This window comes from Pseudonaja textilis, chromosome 8 (assembly GCF_049901715.1).
Source record: "Pseudonaja textilis isolate UNSWEBS1 chromosome 8, rPseTex1.2, whole genome shotgun sequence".
Lineage (NCBI taxonomy): Eukaryota > Metazoa > Chordata > Lepidosauria > Squamata > Elapidae > Pseudonaja > Pseudonaja textilis.
This window is the reverse complement of record NC_141997.1, coordinates 49,339,713-49,358,653: the sequence shown is the minus strand read 5'-3', so window position 1 is coordinate 49,358,653 and position 18,941 is coordinate 49,339,713.

Below are 18,941 nucleotides of genomic sequence, written 5' to 3'. Positions count from 1 at the left end.
ATTCTTTTCTAAGTGTTAGGCTCTTTTTCCGAAGGGTCTTGCTTTGTCAGTATGACATTTTAATATTTCCTCTAGATCTATTATACTCTTTCTCATTCATGGTAGACACATCCTTTTATCTTGTGGCTACAGTTACAGTCCCTGTGATTTTCTAAGCCTTGGGAGATGAAAACTGTTATCATTTTCAAATTATTCTCTATTTTCATAGGGTTGGTTTTTCCTGTTGACATATTCTTGGTTTTTAAAAATGCCTCTCTCTCTCTCTCTCTCTCAATATTGAGTGCTAGATTGGCTTTTGCTATTTCTTCTTTTACTTTCAGAAAGCTCCTCCTTACATCTTCCTTATTTTTAGTTGTCAAAGTGGAAACCTTGTCCTGTCCCGGTGATTTGAATTCAAACTTTTATTTCTTACAAAATATGCATCTATGAAATATATAGGCTGCCACAATCCCTTTCCAATTCTGAACCAGTTACTTGCTTCTCATTCCATTCCAATGGTTGTTCTCACATGACTCATTTCTCATATGACCAATAGGTTGGCCAAATATATACTTGTATTTATTTATTTATTTATTTATTTATTATTTATATCAGCCATAAGAACCGTGGTGGTTAGAATGCAGTATTGCAGGCTAACTCTGCTCATATTACCATGAGTTCAAGTCCTTCAATCCTGACAGGCTCAAGGTTGACTCAGCCTTCCAGCCTTCCAAGGTGAGGACCCAGATTATTTAAGGCAAGATGCTGACTCTGTAAACTGCTCAGAGAGCACTATAAAGCACTGTGGAGTGGTATATAATTCTAAGTGCTATTGCTATTGGTCTTCCTTTTCCTGTTCTTCCCTCCCTCCCTTCCCTCTCTCCCTTCCCTTCCCTCCCTCCTTCCTTCCTTCCTTCCTTCCTTCCTTCCTTCCTTCCTTCCTTCCTTCCTTCCTTCCTTCCTTCCTTCCTTCCTTCCTTCCTTCTTGTGCAATGGTTAGAATACAGTATTGCAGACTAACTCTGCTGACTGCCAGGAGTTTGATCCTCACTGGCTTGTGTTCGACTCAGCCTTCCATCATACCGAGGTGGATAAAATGAGGACCCAGATTGTTGGAAGGCAAGATGCTGACTCTGTAAACCGCTTAGACTCTGTAAACCGCTGTAAAGCACTGTAAAGCGTTTTATAAGGTTAAGTGTTATTGCTGATTCTTGACGAATGTATCTTTTTTTTATGTACACTGAGAGCATATGCACCAAGACAAATTCCTTGTGTGTCTAATCACACTTGGCCAATAATTAATTAATTAATTAATTATTAATTAATTAATTCACTCTCAATGACTCTGGATGGCTTACAATAAAAGCGTTAAGGGCTTTTATTTTACATGTAGGTAAGTTAAATGTTGTCTGTATGCATTTTCCAATTCTTTTTCATATGTTATTTTTAACTGCACTGTTTGTTTTAATGTGAAAAAGCTTAATAAAAAGTATCTATCTATCTATCTATCTATCTATCTATCTATCTATCTATCTATCTATCTATCTATCTAATTTTCTTAAGTTTTCGCAGGTATTTACATGTATGGTATTCAGCTTTGTTCTAGTATTTTCCCATGTCATTATAGTTGTGCTTTTAAAGTTGTAGCAACGTTTGGCAAAATCTCATCTGCCATCATCAGGTGAACACAATACAGAAGCCTGATGATGGCAGATGAGATTCTGCAAACGTTACTATTTAAAAAGCACAACTATAATGACATGGGAAAATACCCGAACAAAGCTGAATACACACACACACACACATACACACACACACACACACACAATCTGTTTAGCTAAATGACTGTAGGAGATAGCTAGGTTGAGACCGAGAGGAAAGGGTCAAGTGTATCATCAGTTTCGAATCCCTTCACGCCCATAAGAGATCTAAGTTCAGAAATCTAAGTTCACCTTGGCTCTGGATTTTCTGTGTTTGCCAACGACAATTTCGACTAATCCTAGGTGACTATGTGGATAAATGCCTTGCATTTCAGTATGTTTCTTGTAAGAACCTGTATATCTTCCAAAGATATACTGATTCTCTCCTTAATTCCACCCATCTTCTTTATTCCTGGCAAGCAGACAGAGTCATTTTTTTATAGGCTAACTTGAATGAAAAACTGCTGGTGACCTTCTGCACTGTAGAGAGTAAGTTATTCTTAACTTACTGCACCTGTGTATGGGTTGCCAATTGTACAGGGGCAGATAGGACAGTGCTCCAAAGGATTAACTTCATTGCCCAGAAGATCCTGGGTTGTCTTCTCCCCTCTTTGGAAGAGCTTTATAGCTCCTGCTGCCTTAAGGAAGTTCAAAACATTCTCAAAGATCTATCTCATCCTGGGCATCTTTTTTTGAACTATTACCATCTGGCAGACGGTACAGGATAATAAAAACAAGGACAAATAGGCTGCAAAACAGCTTCTATCTCAGGGCAATAACTCTATGGAATTCTACTGTATAGTGCAATATCACTGCAATATCAGGGGTTTTCAATTCAATGTATAGAATGTGAAGGATGTGTGTTTGTGTTTATTTTCAATCATAAAGATGGTATTTAATCTCATTGTAGGAGGTGCAATGACAATAAAGTTAACTAAACTAAACGGAACTAAAACTAAACCTTTGCTCACTTGAAAGATTTAGAAAAGTGCTACTATTGACATATAACAACTTTTGGTTCATAGAGTAGCTCTAAAATGGAAAGTTTGCATTCAAAGGTACTGCATTAAAATCTGAAAGAAAACCCCTCTATGAGTAATATAGAAATACCAGTCTGCACATATGGCTAATGTAATTGCACAAGGGAGATTTCTATACTCTAATTTATCTTCATAGTCATGTGAACCTTGCTGGATCATGATTCAATTAAAGGAAATATAGAGAGAATATTTTTTTTTCCCCTACTCATGTCTGATATTTTTTGTGGCAAGCTCCTAAAGCAAACAATACTTTGATTTTATGATCTCGAGAGAAATTTTAAGCGTTGATGAGTTTCTTCTCTTCTTCTGAATAAATTAAGATTTCTTGCTGTTTTGACATTCTTTATGTTTCAATCTTGTATTTTCTCCGCCCGTGTTAACTGCCTATTCAAACTGGAGTGCCATCCAAGACTTTCTGCATTAGGAAGGTGAAAAAGATCATATACATGGGAATTATAAGTGGATTTTACTATAGTTCCCACTTACAATTTTCTGGATCTTTTCTGTGCGCTGAATTGTACTTACAAAAAAAATAGAACTTGGCTATAAGGTTCTGTAGTATCTTATTATTTGACCTCTCTCTGATTCGTATTTTATGTTGAGCTTGGCAAAACTTGAGGTCTTTTAAAATAGAAACCCAGGGCCAAGTTTAAACATGCTGAGGCCCTAAACTGTGAGAAGCCCTACAGACTCAATTTGGGAAATGTAAAAAAGAACAAGTTTGTGTTAACAAATTTAATTTGAAAATAGTACAGGAGCTGTGGCGGCACAGTGGTTAGAATGTAGCATTGCAGGCAAACTTTGCCTACAGTCTGGAGTTCAATCCTGATGGGCTCAAAATTCACTCAGCCTTTCACCCTTCTGAGGTCAGTAAAATGGAGACACAGACTGTTGGGGACAATAGGTTGATATTTATAAACCTCCCAGAGAGGCTGTCACTTGGCACGACTACTTATATCAACACTACTGTCTTCTGGCCCTTGTCTACTATCTCAATGTCTAGTTGGTTGGCCAGTTTCGGACTGTCCATCTTGAAGTCCCTCAGGTCTCTCTTAACTTCTCTACAACTTTCTGTAGAATCTTCATTTGGACATGGAAAAATCTACCCCAATCTCTGTACATATATTCCTATACACAATGCCAGGTACTTGGTTGATTGATTTTCTAATATTGAACTGGAATGTATCTTCTTATACTTATAGCCATCATTCTATGTCTTTCTGGATTAGAAAGAACATTTTTGAACCTTTATGTATCAACTTTCCAGGTCTTTGAAGAGCGTATCTCAGTATTTCTTCTCAGTAGTCAGCTACTTCTATTTCATCCTCTTTTTAATGACCCCATAATCCCTTGTGGATTCTGGGCAACTGAATGGAGCTGAGTGTTTACTGGCCAGATGCCCTTCCTGTCACCAATGCAGAGTTTTTTTTCAGTAGATATATTCTCAGTGTGTCCAGAGAGAGAAACACCTACCTAGGATTGAACTCACAGTCTCCTGATTGTGAGGGCAAGAGCTCCCACCTTTAGGCCAGCAACCACTAGCTACTTCCATTTCTCCCCACAAATCTTAGTTTCTGACAATCTTCATTGCCTCGGCTGAACCTGTTTCTATTTCCTGAAGCTTTCTTAAAGGGGGAGAGCCCAGAGCTGGACACAGTATTCAAAGTGAAATAATAGCGTATATCACCTAGGAGAGACGAGGTTCAATAGCATAGCATCAATGCTATGCTCACCGCACAGTATGCCAACCCTGGTAATGGCTAACTGTCACTGAGCAATTGCAGTCAGATTGCAAGGAGCATTTTCAGCGTAAGTGTATAAATTGCTATTTCGCTTTGGCATAACCATCCAAGGATGGAGAAACAGTTTCAGTATTGGGAGGGCAGTGTGATCTTTCCATAAGATTTTCCAATTCGATGCAATAATAGGCACACTCTTGTTTTTTAATGGCTTACTTTTTCCCACTCCCCACCTGACATCGTAACGCATCAACTTGATAACAAACCGATAGGTAATCATATCACACACATCTCTCTCATTTTCTGTCCATGAGCTGGGCAGAATAGTCTCTGGGTTGCTTTTTTTCCATGGCTGCTACACTGTACTTTCCAGACAAAAACAAAACACTTGTAGAAATGACAAGTTACAGATTCACAAAATTGGCTACAGATGGATTGAATTTCAGCTTCAGTCGCAAATAACCTGAAATGTCCAAGGTTGTTTAGAAGTGTAGTTTGGGGACAAGACATTGTTCCAGAAAGTTACCCAGGATGCTTATAACATTCCACTTAAATTGTATGAGTCTAATCAATATGGATCCTAATAGGATTAATTAATTGCGGTAACAACTACCATCAGAGGTGGAGGAGACTCCAGGTCACATGTTCTTTAGATGCTCCTTTTACACAGAGATTAGGAAAATATATTCTGACAATGACTGCTAGGTATACTAGCCATTTAGACACTACCTCTCTTCAGTGGCTGCTGAAGGATGAACAGTCCATAACTACAACACAAGTGGCCAGATTCTGAGCAGTGGTAACTCAAAACTTCTGGGTAACATCTATTCATTAATCTTTAATCTGACAAGTCGTTAGAGGTGGTGGAATAGCAAAGACTTGCATTAGTGATACAGAGGCAGCCGAACAGAATTACAAAAGGCACAATTAGGTTAAAAAAACAAGCTTGCCCAAATAGAAAAATAAAAGGCCTAATGGGATATGGCTGCATTACAGTTTACATCAGGTTCCAGAGAGGACAATAAAAGGGAAAATAATTGTGACACAGTTTCAGAAACAAACCCGGATTTGAGTTTTGGAGAGGGGTAGATAGAATAAAGTCAAATTAATTATAGCCCATATTTGCATGGAACTTACGTTAAATGAGAACAGAATTCTAGGCACATCTATGACATGGCTGGTTTTCTGATGAAATGACACCATGGTTGAAATATTTTTTTTTTAATCTGCACAATTACTTAATACTACATTTAATCTAAAAGCAAACTGGTAGCTTAATTCTTAGAAGTAAACAAACAAACAAGCCCTAACCCCGTGAGTATGGTGGTCATGACCCAGGCTCAAAGCGATGTTGCTAAAATCTCAGTATTACATTAGAATCAATGAAATTGGTCCCTGATTAAATTAAGCTTGAAAATTTCAATAGGCAAAGTTGAATCTAAATCCATTATATCTGAATGTAGTTCAGTTTAGTTCAGCTCTGTTGTTACCTCAGTGATTGGAATGGAGCAATGAATTAATTCCTAGTTAGCAGATAAAAACCTGGGAAAAAGAGGGAGAGAGAGAGAGAGAGAGGGAGAGAGAGAGAGAGAGAAGACACACAGAGAGAAGATGGAGAGATGAGGGAGAGAGAGATAGGAGAAAGAGAGAGATAAGAGAGAGATAAGGCAGAGAGATAAGACAGACACACAGAGAGAGATGAGAGAGAGAGAGATGAGAGAGAGGGGGAGGGAGGGAGAAAGAGAGAGAGAGAGAGAGAGAGAGAGAGCAGTGCTTGGGGATTTGGTCCAAAGTGAATGTTAAAAGTTGAAAAAGAAGTTGCAGTCAAGTTGATTTTAGTTGATTCTGATTTCCTTCCCGTTAAGGCAGAATGATCCCGCGATCTCAATATAAGACTGATGCATTTTATGTCTAATAAAAATCTCAGTGTTTCTGGGTGGCTGACAATGATCAAATGAATCACAATAAAAATCAATAAAAGCTAAAGAAAGAGGTGGAAAGTGGGGTGAAGCAAGGGATCTATTTCTAATGCTTAGCAAAGACTAGGGTGAAGGATGTTGGAAGAAATGCTAACAGCAAAATGCTAAGGGCAAATAATCACCTTAGGGCTTGCTTTTAATTTATTTATGCCAAAGTTAACGGCTTAACGGTTTCCATTAAATTGGTTACTCCACAGGTTCATCCTAAGTGAAGCATGCAAACCAATGTCTGCAATTCCTGCATCGGACGAGGAGAGCCTTCTTTAGCACATCTTTATCCTTCTGTCCTGGCCACTTTTTTTTTTGTACCGTGGCATGATTGAGAGCATTCTAATAAACTGAATTACTGTTTGGTTTGGTGGCAGCAGCACCTCAGATAGGAAGTCTATACAGAGAGTGGTGGGGACAGTGGAGAAGATTATAGGAAGCTCACTTCCCATTATTCAGGATGCCGCTTATAAGTGCTATGGGCTTAGAACACAAAGCATTGTTAGAGACCCCATACAACCACTTTACAGACTGTTTCTCTTGTTCCCCTCTGGGAGGAGGTTTTGAAGTATTTATAGCAGGACCAACCGATTCTGTAACAGCTTTGTTCCCTAGGCCATCTGTCTGGTAAACTTGTGATATTTGTTCGTCTCTCCATGTCCATGTATACGTCCAAACTAGATTCTGTTCTTTCTTTCTGGCATATAATATATGTGGGCATGCGGGTATATTCATAATATTTATTTATTTATTTATTTGTTTGTTTTGTTTTGTCATGTTTATTTTGCATACATTGGAGGTGGTGACCCTTTGAGAGCAGTATGCAATTAAATGTCATTTTAATGTATGCTGATTAGTGTACATTGAAAGTTACCATAAAGTTATTCTAAGTTTCTAAGTTCTCTGAGGCTTCTCTAGTCTTCTCTCTATTCTAAAAAAGTTGCTTTCTAAATAACTTTTCCAGAAGTGGTTTGCTAGGGCCTTCTGCTTAAGGCTGAGAAGGAGTGATGGCCCCGGAATCACTGAGAAACTAGTCAAGTGAAACCTAAGGCAAGACTAGGAGTCAGATGGCCCCACTCTAGTTCAGTAACTGGACCAAATGAGCTGTCTACCACCTCCCACCTAGGAATGGATTGGCCTTCTTGCCCTCAGCATCTTCCCACTAAGTTTACAGGGTGGTGCGAGGCGTAAGAATCAGAAGGGAACTGCCATGGTCAAACCAGGAATCACATTTGTGTGGTTGCAGCATTAACTGTAAGAGAAGGACAGGGAAAATCTGGGGTCAGAATCAAGAGAGTAATAAGCCTAGAGTCATTCAATTCCTAGAAATGGTCTAAATCCAACCTCTTTCTAATTCAATTCACTCTTTTCCAGTGTCAATTTAATGCTGATCGTTAGTTGACTAGACTCTTGTAAATAGACTCGAGCAATAAATCAGCTCGAATGGAACTTAACACGCGATCTTGATTCTTTACTCATGACAAACTCTTAATTAATCCTCACCTTCCTTTTTGCTGGCAGTTCTATGCCATTGCTTTTCTCACGCAATCAAGAACATCATGTGCGTTGCCATCCCGACCATTCCTAACACCCCTTCCACACTGTGGGAGAAGAGCAGGCAGAGGCAGAGGTGGAGTTAAGTGAGTCATCACCTTAGAATCATTACATTTCCACAAGTGTTCCAAGTCCAACCCCTCTCAAATTCCATTAACTATTACTTAGTGCCAATTTAGTGCTGATCATTAGTAGATTAGATTCTTGTGTATAGACATGAGCAATAAACTAGCTTCATTGCAAAAGTCTGTAGAGATGTTCAGTCATCCAGGTCATGGTTGTCCCAAAGATGCTTTTTTTTCAGGAGGCAACTTGACTTGATTGTTTTTTCTTTTGAAGATATTTTGCTTCTCCTCCAAGAAGCTTCTTCAACTCTGACTGGATAGTGGGGAATGGAAGGAATTATATTTCCTTGCAGACAGTTGGTTATTTGCATCCTTTTAGAGGGTTGTTGGAGCACTTGAAGGTTTATCTCTGTCCTCAGAGTCACCTGAGGGTCTGCATTTTTTTCCTTGGGAATCCATTCTTACTCCCACCCCATTCCAAGGGTGTTCATCCCAAATTGTATAGCTCAAAGTCCGTAGAGATTATCCATTATCCAGGTGACAGTTGACCCAAAGGTGCTTTTTTCAGGAGGCAACTGGACTGTCTTGGTTTTTTTTTCTTTTGAAGACATTTTTCTTCTCATCCAAAAATCTTCTTTGGCCCACTATTCTGTCAGAACTGAAGAAGCTTCTTGGACGAGAAGCGAAATGTCTTCAAAAAAAAAAAAAAAAGAAAATCCAGCTGCTTCCTGAAAAAAAGCATATTTGGGAGTAGCTTAATTGCAGTTTAACATGTGATCTTGATTCTTATTACCTGTCACTAATGGGTAATTCCATATTTACCTCTGCATCATTTCTAACATTGCCCAGAAAAACAAACAGGGAAAAAGAAAATTAAAACCCAGCATGTTCATGCATGCATGAATTTTGCTACTTGCGATTTGTCTTCTCACAGCAGGTCACTCCTCTGCCTCCTAATCCTTGCTACAGGCAACTTCTACAAATGTTTCCTGACCCCCAGACTGAATGCGTGGAGAGACAATTCATAAATACTTAGAAATAGCAGCAATATTAATTTTTAGGGGAAGGGGGGGTATGTTGAGGTAGAGGTGAAGTTTGCTTCCTGCTCTGTGTTTTCCATCACAACAAAAATCACAGCACTTCCAGTTTAATAGAAAATGAAAAATTACACTACTGAAAGAAGAAAAAGAAAGGAGATCAAGAAGAGCGCAGTTTTTAAGACAAGAGAGAAATGTTAAATATTCTGACCTAGGCTTCACCAAAACACGAAACAGACTCCTTGTCCTGACAAAACCCCTTTTTATTTGGCTAATGTGAATTTCTATCATTCACATCCAGCAAAGTCCCGGCAAACAGTCTTTCAAGGGTGAATTGCAACCACAGACCTTATCAGGCTTGGAGAGTGGCCAGGCCAATAGCTTCCAAGCACAACACTGTACAAGAAAATACTTGGCAAGGAGTCTCTGAGAATCACAAACAAATCTTCACACTAATTAAAGAAACAAATTGTCTCCTGCAAACACCACTCCTCTTTTGCTTCTCTTTATTCCCTATGGGAGGGACCATCCACTCATGAGTTGACCCTTATTCCTTAACTGTTCCCTTCTCCTTCTAGCAGTTCTGTGCATGAGCACGCCGGGAACAGGCTCCAGCTGTTCTTCTGCCCCACTGATGTTCAACTCCAAAGGCAGCTGATAATTGTCAAACGTCCTTGGCTCCATGTCTGCCTCCAATGCAGAGCACTCCTCAGAGCCTTCCCTAAACTCCAGGACTGGCCATGTTCCTCCCCAACCTCTTCGCTTTCTGAATCAGCCCACCCCTGGTCCCCTACTATACCCTCTTGTGCCAAGTGCAAGTGGGATTGTGTCCATAGATTCACGATGCTCAAATCTACCCCTGTACATTTGAGCTGAACAGCTCTTCCGATTTAAAATACTGTAGAATATACTAACAGAGTTGGAAGGGACCTTCGAGGTCTCCTAGTCCTGCTTAGGCAGGAAACCCTACACCACTTCAGACAAATGGTTATCCAATATCTTTTTGAAAACCTCCAGTACTGGAGCATTCACAACTTCTGGAGGCAAGTTGTTCCACTGATTAATTGTTCTAATTGTCAGGAAATGCCTCCTTAGTTCTAGGTTGCTTCTCTCCTTGCTTACTTTCCACTCATTGCTTCTTGTCCTGCCTTCAGGGGCTTTGGAGAATAGCTTGACTCTCTCTTCTTTGGGGCAGCCCGTCAAATATCAGAAGACTGCTATCATGTCACCCCGTCCTTCTTTTCATCAAGCAACTGTCCTTTATATATTTCAACCTCCAGCCCCCTAAACATCTTTGTTGCTCTTCTATGCACTCTTTCTAGAGTCCAACCATCTTTTTTACATAATGGTGACTAAAACTGGATGCAGTATTGCAAGTGTGGCCTTACCAAGGTATTATAAAGTGGTATTAACACTTCATGTAATCTTGATCCTATCCCTCTGTTTATGCACCCTAGAACTGTGTTGGCTTTTTTGGCAGCTGCTATAAACTGCTGGTTGATCTTTAAATAGGACTACTAGGACTACTAAATAAGTCTACTAGGACTCCAAGATCCCCCTCACAGTTACTACTATTGAGCGAGGTACCACATTTAAAGAGCAAGAGCACACTTGGAGGTATAGGTAGCATCTACCTCCAACTTCTCAGATCAAATGTACCTTCTCGTGGTGGAGATACAGAGGGAAGTAATATTACTGCCATCTTTCATATCTTAAGGAGTTGCCAACAGGAGTCGTGTGCATGAACTTGTGCTTTGCAAAGCACCTTCGCTCCTTCCAAATTGAACTGCTGCACAACTCTATCAAGTATAGCTTCTTTTGTTCCTTGGGCTTCTCACTCTCACTAAAATTCAGAAGAAAATCTATTTCCCCAGAGATGAGAGGAAGCAGATATTTCCCCAAGAACTCTGTTTTTTTTTTTTAATGTTTCCTTGAACTGGTTGCCTTAGACTCCAGGAAGATCTTCCTTGGAGTCGGTGGGTCTGCCCTCCCTCTCTTCCACAGAGAAGGAAGACACATGTATGGGAAACTTTAAAATATAAGCAAATTAAAAAGAGAGTTGAAACACACACAATTAAGTAAATTACCATGGATATCTGTCGTTACAAAGTTCTTACAGCAGTTTAATCCTCCAAATACATAAGTAAGCATCTAAAGAACACATATATTTTGGTAAACCCCAGTGGAGGAACTGAGATTATACATGCTCCCTCTAATTTAAAGAGGGACTTACACAGTGGGATGTATCGAAAAAAAATTGGGAGCATTTAAATAAAAAGCAATTTGCTCTTCCTGTAATTGTATTCCCCTTGCTATTACTGCTAATTAATGAAGATAGTCAAGCTTGAATTAATTTTTCTTCTAAAATCAATGCAGGCATTTTAGCTTCATCTTTTTGGATGTTCTTCAGGTGTGCAATCCATAACACTTGCACAGCTTTGTGCATGCCAATCTCAAATAGGGTAATGCTGTCACTCAGCTTCCAAACTAGTTACTAATCAACACACTTCATTTGTATTTTCCACTACCGGTTTGGAGATTGTCCAAACATATTTTCCCAAAAAATAGATTGAGGGGGGGGGGTGTCAGAGAATCTGTACAGAAGCCAATTAGGAGGGCTAATGAAATTGATTAGGAATTTTTCAGGACAACAATCTGATATTGTTGAATTGATTCAAATTCATTGGTTCAGAGGGCAACAATATTCCCTGAAAAGCTGACTTGATTAAGTCTTCATGAGTGCTCATTTCAGAGGGGGCGGAGCTGACGTCGCGACGATACTGCATGCAATCTCGAAGGTCTGAAATTGCAGCCGATATCTTTGCCTCTGGACGGTCCCAACGGACCTAAACAGTCCCGAAGAGATGGTGAAAGTGAAGGGTGCATCCTGTAGATCCCAAGGACACCGGGAGAAGCCCTTCTTGCCGGTGGCAGAGAGGCAGCCATTAAAGCTGCTGAAGTTGGGACAGCCTCCTCTGTTTTCCATGCTGTCCTGGAAGATGAAATTTGCAGACTTTGTCTCTGAACAAGTGTTAAGGTAATTAAACAGCTATAGAAATATGCCATGCCTTTGAAAAAGCTGTAATTTGCTTGGGAGCACATTGTCTTCTTCGTAGGGCAGGCAGTAGTAGACATAAACAACAGTACAGCTTCTGTTTATTCCTCCCTTATTTTAAATTAGATACACCCTGTAGTGTATCTAAGCTTATTTAGTTGAACTCTGAGTAACTTGTCCCTTTCTGTGCACTTTTATCTCCGCAACTTATCTCTATTGTCCGCTTCCTTTGGAATAAATTGTGTCCATTAATTGCAATATTCTAATCATTATTATTCACAAGGTGTCTGGTTCCCTATTAAACTGCTTTCCTGTACTAAAAGTTCAAGCTTAATAGTGTTTATTTTCCATTAGTGCATAGACAACAACAGCCATGAACTTTATGAGCTAAAGTTCTTCCCAATTTTTTTTTTTTTTTTGCTGAGTTGTTTAATAGGTCCCATTACAGCAACATTCTCATATTCTTCCATTCAGCAGCATGGAAATGTTTACCTCAGATTTTTCCTTCAGGGATTTGTCTTCATCTCCAAAAGGAATCAACTTAAAGACCTGCCATGCAAAACTGGCAAAAACACTTTTCCCAATCCTCGTAACCTGCAACCATCTTCTAGCATTAACTATAGTCCAGATCAGGGCTCTCCAAACTTGGCAACTTGCAGACTTCAAACTTCCAGAATTCCTCAGATAGCCATGCTTACAAGCTTAAAGTTGCCAGGTTGGGGGATTCCCAGATCCAGATGATGATCCAAATTCTTCACTCAGTCAATGAGATTGCTCCCTGGAACTTGCTCTTCCCCCTTACAATCTCTGCTTTCTCAAGAGAAGCCGTCATTCACTCACCCACCCACAATGTAAAATCAGCACTCTGAAAACACTCCTCGTAAGATGCAACCCATCTTCTAACAGCAAGCCATGACCCAAATGATTCAAACCATAATCCCAGAGATCAAATCTCTCCTGTCAACTTCATTTATACAGGAATTCATTCATTTTCTACTATTCTTGTTTTCCTTCCCATTCATTGTTCACAAACCAGAAGAACGGATGTGAAGGCCACTGGAATCTTCATATTCATGAAGTTTCCTCCTGGATCTTTGAAGTCTTTAATATATTTGTAGCTGTTCTCTCTGATGATTAATTTGTCCACACATGGATTAGCAAGAGGGCACAATTTCCATCAGGTCAGGATTATCAGGGGAACTTTAAATATGCCCTTCCCTTGCAACCAAGACATTTGCATCTGATAGCACAATTTATGAGCTAATGAGCCTGGTCAAGCATTTCTATAAAGTTCTCCTCATCAAGTCACTAGGAACCTTGACCAATATTGGAGAAGGTAGTTTGCATGCAGAAGTTCTCAAATTTACTTTCTGGAAACTTTAGTAATCAACAAAGCTGTCAAGGCTTATCAATCAATACACAGTTAATGGAATAATGATCTGATTCTCTATATTTTTTCCAAATCCTTTTAAGTGGGAAGATTGTGATAATGTAACAAGTTGATGCCTGTTGCAAATGCTTCCATTTGTATCTTATCTTCCAAATATTATTCCTAGGATCTGAATTAGACTTCAAAGACCATGAAACAGCCACATGCTAGACATTTAGACACGGGGTAACTTACTGCTGATCACAGTGCATGAGAGTCTCCAAAGCACCTGAGAACAGGACAAAAGAGTGTTGGTATTCTACCGGTTCAGCCTGGGTCAGGTGAACAGTAGTAAAAAAAATGCTACCATTCTGCCGAACCAATAGTAAAAAAACAGAACCAGTATTTCTTTTTTTTCCTCCCGGTGATCAGCTGTTCTGATGATCAGCTGTGCCGGGATCCCCTTCACTGTCTTACTGCTTTGCCCAGGAGGGTTCGCTGAGGCCCAGGAAGCAAAAAGGGGTGCACGCAGAGGAGGTGCTGCGTGCCCCCATGCTCCATTTTTGTCTCCTGGGCCTCAGGGAAGCCTCCTGGGAGTAAAACAGACTCCCAGGAGGCTTCCTGAGGCCCAGGAGACAAAGTGGATCACGGGGGGCTGCAAAAAAATTAGCCACACCCACTGTTGTGACTCAGAGGTTTGAGCCTGCTCTGTTAGAAGACACAGGCTCGAGTTATGAGGAAGAGGAGGATTTGGCCTTGAGGTTTGAGCCTGCTTTGCTGGAAGATTCGGAATCATCTTTCTCCCCAGGACCTTCCTCCCTGGTTGTGCCTCAGGTGTCGGCAGATAATCAGGAGAGAGTGCCGGAGTCCTTGGCTGAGGATCAAGCCAAGGAATGCTGGTTTGATGCAAGGCAAAGACGCAGGCAGAAGTGTGAAATGCAACGTAAAAGAAAATGTCAAATCAGGGACTGATTTGAGAGACTGACACGCCCCTCAGGAAATAAAAGGGGGCATGTTAGTTCTGAATCCTTGTTCAGGACAATTTGTTTATTCGGGATAGCAGCTTTGACAAATTTTCTGTGCTGGCGTTTGCCTTTTGATTTATGGTCTTGTTTGTTATCGGACTTGGCAGGCAGCTTTTGGAAGACTGCCAAGGACTTCTCCAGCCAAAGGAATTTAACTCTGTCGTTCCTGGTCCTGTCTGTTTATTTATATTCCTTTGGAAACTTGGACTCTCACCTCGTGGTCACAGGTGAGACAGAACATTCACCAAGTCACATGGCCACACTTACCTAGCTACTCCTACCGAGCCACGCTCACAGAACTGGTAGTAAAAATATTTGCATCCCATCCCTGGACAAAAAGCAATGTGTGTAACATCAATGAAGAGAGATCCAACCTCAGAACTAAGGAGAATTTTCAAATTGTGAGAACAATTACAAAACTGCATCCAATTAATCCAATTAATTTAAAAAAAAAATCCAAAACTGAATCCAGTTTTGGTCACCACAATTAGAAAAAAGATGTTGAAAATTTGGAGAAATTGCAAAGAAGAGCAACTAAGATGATTTAAGTCTTAGAGACTTAAATGTGTGAAGAATGGCTTCACACATGTGAAGAATGGCTGCAGGATTTGGGTTTGGTTATTCTAGAAAAAAGAAGGGCTAAAGGGGACATGATAGCAGCATTCCAGTATTTGAGAGTCTGCCCCAAAGAAGAAGGCGGTCAAATTACTCTCCAAAGCACCTAAAGGCAGGATGAGAAACAATGGATGGAAACTAATCAAGGAGGGAAGCAACCAGGAATTGAGGAGAAACTTCCTAACAGTGAGGACAATTAACCAGTAGAAGAGTTTTGCCTGCAGAAATTGTGGGTCTTCCATCACTGGAGGTTTTTAAGAACAGACTCGACATTCGCTCGTCTGAAACGCTACACATTCTCCTGCTTGAGCAGGGGGGTTGGACTAGAAGACCTCCAAGATACATTCCAGCTATATTCTGGTTAATCAGTGGAATAGTTTGTCTTTAGAAGTAGCGGGTGCTCCATCACTGGAGGTTTTTAAGAAGACAGCCCTTTGTCTGGAATACTATAGGGTATCCTGCTTAATCAGGGAGTTGGACTAGAAATCCTCCAAGGTCCCTTCCGTTATTGTGTACTTCTGCAAGTGAAGATTATTAGGGTAGTAAACCCTAATAGAAGAAGTCAGTATCAGAGTTCCAGTGATAGCCCTAATACTAAAGAAGATACTAAAGATACTAAAGAAGTCAGTATCGGAGTTCCAGTGATAGCCCTAATTAAATCATGAGCCTCAAGCCAAGCTTAAAAAAATATATATATTTATTATGAGCAACATGCTGGCATTAACCTAAATGAAGTTGGACTAGAAATCCTCCCCCCCCCGCTTTTGGGCACATCCACCACAGGTGATATTATGTGCCCAGTTTTTGATTACATTTCCAGCACTTGGTGGACATATTTTTAAACCTTTTTGCTAGTCTTGCCAGTGGTAAATGACACCTATAAAACATTTTATACAAATTTACTTTATAAATACCACTGTGGATGTGTCCATACCTCATCACCAACACCAGAGGCCAAAAACAGAATATCTTGCTTTATCTTCGCGAGTAAACTAATAAAGTAAACCAATTGAATGGTTACAGCGGTTTTCTGGTAATATTTATTCATTTATCCATTTAAATACTCCTAATATTGATATCCCACTTAGTAATAACAGTTCCCTGAGCAGTTTATATGTAAATCTGTATATTCACACACACGCACAAAAAAAATCTTTTAAAATGCAACATGAAAATAAAACTAACGGCAGCATAAAACCCTTGGCATTTCCATAATCAGCCTGAATTCATTTTGCAAAAATTACTTTCCCATCCTCTTTTTGCTGCCTGAATGGTCTCTCTCTCTCTCTCTCTCTCTCTCTCTCTTCTCTCTCTCTCTCTCTCTCTCTCTCTCTCTCTCTCTCTCTCTCTCTCTCTCTCTCTCTCTCTCTCTCTCTCTATATATATATATATATATATATATATATATATATATATATATATATATATATATATATATATATTTTAAACGTCCCATTGTTTTTCTGCTTTCTATCTTATTTGGTTACCCCTTTTTTGTCTGATTCCTTTTCCTTTAGGGAATGTAGCAAATAGGTAATAAATCTGTAAAGACACTCCGTTTGGCGCTCACACAGAAAGTGTTATTGAACTCAGCATCATTTCCTGTTAAACCTCAAGAAGAAATAAGAAAGAAAGAAAGAAAGAAAGAAAGAAAGAAAGAAAGAAAGAAAGAAAGAAAGAAAGAAAGAAAGAAAGAAAGAAAGAAAGAAAGAACTGGAACAGCAGGACAGTGCAACAAATAAATAAATAAGAGCAAGTTTTATTGTGCCTGGTTGGGGGCAGAGAGAGAAATTGTGCTAAGTTTTATATTGGAGTTCATTTCACAAGCTGCCGTTTTAGCCATCCAGCTAAGTTAAAGATTGAAAACAAAATGAAAGGTAATTGAAGAGGCTCCTTTTTATTTCTTTTATATATTGAAAAGCACATCTTTCCTGTATTTCTGAAGGGGAGAACTGGCATATACATGCTCTCCTTCTCTGTCATTATCATCACCATCAACAGCAATCACATCTCTACCCACGCCGACAAGCCCACATATGGAAACGATGGGAAACCTAAAGTAAACTCCTAAAATGAAAGAGATTTCCTAAAAGCGGGGCACTCAATTATGTCATCCACTCTGGCAGAATGCATCCATGAATTCCAACTAGCAGTCAGAGGACATGAAAAAAAAATGCTTTAATTTCACAACATCTGGACAGATTGAACCTAGTTTCAATTGAGAAAATGGGACCCTCCTAGACCAGGCTAAATCCAAAAAACACTAGGGAATTTCTAGAAGCCTGGCATGCGGACAAATCAGCCATCAATAGACACCTAGACATGAATAGCATCTATAGACTATGCAAAAGAGACAATCAGCCAGCCCAAAAAACAACAAAGAGACTCCAGAGCCTTTCCACAAACAATCAGCAACCAGATCAGCATGGATGAATGTGTGAGATGTAAGAACCGAATGATTCAAAACTCATAACACAGAAACAGGTCTGGTTCACAATTCAAAGGTTTATTAAAGAAAATAAGCATTTGCAAACGGGCCTTCAAGTCCCTTCCAAAGTGGTTTGGGTACAAGAAGAGCAAGCTTCCCTACTCAAACACTACATTTTACACCCCTGCACAGAACACTCCATACCTGTGAGGCCCTCTCCACCCACACCCTTATTCTCTATATTCTAAAAGGAAAATAAAATAGAAGCTTGAGAGTCAACATGACATTTTTTTCCTGTGTTTCAGTGTCTTATCTTGTTTTACTGGTGGGCCTTACCTTGGGAGGACGTCCCTTATAACAATGTCTCGTGTGCTTGTGACTGAACACATTTTAGGTTTTAGGGTGGGGATTTTATGAAGAAAAAGAGGAAGCTAACAAGAAAAGCATCAAAAAGAGAAAAGAAGAACCTTCTCATCTAACTACATAAAATTCCATTATAAAAGAGTAACTAATAATTCTTTTCTCTCAAACTCCAAGGTTAACATCAGACCAACAATCAATAAGTAAGCAATACCCCAATCAAGAAACTGCCAAAGAGCCAACAGTAAACAGCCCAACCGAGGAGTCCAACCCCATCCACGCAGACAGCTGTCACCAGAATATAAACTGACATTAAACAGCACTCCTGTTAACACCGATGCTGTTACCTTTTCTCTGCAAGAAAAGAAGGAAGCTCAGAGACCACCAAGGACCCTATAGTCCTCCTCCTCCTCCTCCCCCCTTCCCCCCTCCTCCTCCCTATAAACTCAATTCCCTTCTAGCACTGATAATGTTACCTAGTTTGGGTAATGAAATCCCTGTGGGAAAACAAGCAAGTTCAGAGACCATGAAGGACCCCTTATCCATTCTTTCCATGACATACCTGTTAAGCCCTCTTAGTAAGTAAGAACCAGCAGCAGATAAGCCAGAAAAAAATTATTGTCAGCAGTGCCATCATTATAATCTCAAAGGTACTTTTTCAAGAGGCAACTGGACTTTGTTGTTCCTTGAAGACATTTCGCTTCTCATCCAAGAAGCTTCTTCAGTTCTGATGATGGAAGAAAAAGAAAGGAAATTGGAATTTGAATGAGGGTGATATCAAGTATACTTGAATAATATGAAGATTGGCATAGAAGAATTAATTTAATAAAATATTGAAAATATCAACGAATAAGAGTACATGGAAAATAAGGATAAGGTTGGAATGAAATAAGATTATGAAAAATAGTCCACATGATTATTAATATATTATTGGGTGTAAAATGTAAAACACCCAGGTGTTATATTGATCACATATTCATATGTATGTAAAATAAAAATAAAAAAAAC